General features: G+C 52.4%; 1 non-coding gene across 1 annotated transcript; it reads right to left on the bottom strand.

Annotated features, from left to right (window-relative positions):
* Positions 1-1,382: 1,382 nt before the first annotated feature.
* TRNAF-GAA lies at positions 1,383-1,455 on the bottom strand. Its single transcript has one exon. It is a non-coding gene; the product is annotated as a tRNA-Phe (tRNA).
* Positions 1,456-1,680: the final 225 nt, after the last annotated feature.

The following is a 1,680-nucleotide window of genomic DNA, read 5'->3' as shown; positions in this document are numbered from 1 at the left end:
CTTGCCTCTGAAATTAGGAGAACTGGTGAGTTGAAGGCACAGCTGCACACCCAGAAGAAAGCCCAGCATGACTTGCTCAGGGTGAGGGGGGTGCTAAAGCCTGGCATCAAACCAGAAACCTTCAGATCTTCAATCTAACACACTCCCAGCTGAGCTACTTTGGCAACAGCCAGGCCCACCAGGAAGGCTTAATACACAAGCCACAGCACATGCTGGGAAGATTTAAATCTGGATGTCACAACACAGGAGACAAACAGTGGACTTGGCCCAGAGGGGCAGGCTGGGTTTCCCTAAATCCCAGTCACTCAAGCCAGCACCTGCCCCCTCCCAAGCTGTCACTGGTGCCCCCAGGTCTGCGAGACGAGAGCAGCAGTTCTCACTGGAACAACTCCACCCACAGCTCGCAGGCTCCTCCCAAGCCTAAACCAGAAAACCATCTTGCCAGAAAGCCGCCCACTAGGACTCACCACTGCTTCTTTTCCTTCCACCCTGAACCCCACTTCTTCTCCTGGGCTGCAAGTAGCCACCCCTGGGAAGCCAAGAGGCAGGCACAGGATTCTACCTCCCAGCAGCCAACCGCACCTCCCCAGGCTTTGCAGAACGACTGGTGACGCTCTACTAACCCCACTTAGCCGCACTGAGGCGCTTAGCTGCCTTCCTCAGCTCGACTTTCCTCTTTTGCCCCATTCCCGCCTCACTTCCTCCTTTGGCAAGTCACGCAGAAGAGCCGGCCGCCATAGGCCAGCCTCAAGGGCAGAAGGAGAGCCAAGCCACAAGCATTCAAAGGTGATTGGCGTAACTCCTCTAGCACAGGCTGGCCAAGGTACTTTGTCCACTGATATCACCATTCATCCATCATGCAGGGGTTGGGGTTATCCCAGGGACAGGCCAGTGGCAGAGGAGGAGCCTTGCTGGAGACAGCATGGGGAGCTGGAAAAACCAGCATGTTTCTGCCTGTTTGGGCTACAGGCCCTTTTTGCATGTCAGGTTACAGTGAGAACCACTACACTACAGAAACTCCATCACAGTGCACTGCCCTGCCCTGCCCTCAAATTCCATGCACTTAGGTGGTGCTCACCTGGCACACCGAGGTGAACCTGGAGAACATGGCATAGCTCTTCAATGGGTCAGCTGGAAGAGCAGAGGACTGGAGCCAGGGCTCAGGAAGTCATCCTTACATCACCCTTGTGACTCCAGCTTGAGGAGAGCTGCTCTTCCCTTGCTAAGGAAGAGCAAGAGAAGAAAGAACTGTCAAGGTGGGCCAACTGGGTGCAGAAGCCAATGCTGCCTTTTCCTGCTCTTAAGCCTGAAATGAGGACTTACATTGGGTAAGAAACTGCTGTGTTTCAGAAACAGCCCTGTTGCAAGAAAGAGGGATAGTCTGCTGAAGCCTGGGATTGAACCAGGGACCTTTAGGTCTTCAGTCTAATGCTCTCCCAACTGAGCTACTTCAGCACCTGCAGGAGCCTTTTAGACCTTAACATTTCTGCTGAAAGCATTCTCAATAAACCTTCTCCAGTCAATAATAGTAATAAGACAGACATCGCTTGATATTTTAGCACTTTCGGAAATGTCATTAATAGTCTTTGGATCTCCCAAATGCTGTGCTTCAGTTCATGGGAAAGGTGAAAGCGACCTTTGAACAAAAAGGCCTGGGGTTAACATCCCCTATAGCTGTCT

This window comes from Mauremys reevesii, linkage group 12 (assembly GCF_016161935.1).
Source record: "Mauremys reevesii isolate NIE-2019 linkage group 12, ASM1616193v1, whole genome shotgun sequence".
NCBI lineage: Eukaryota > Metazoa > Chordata > Testudines > Geoemydidae > Mauremys > Mauremys reevesii.
This window is presented reverse-complemented; position numbering and strand designations above follow the sequence as displayed.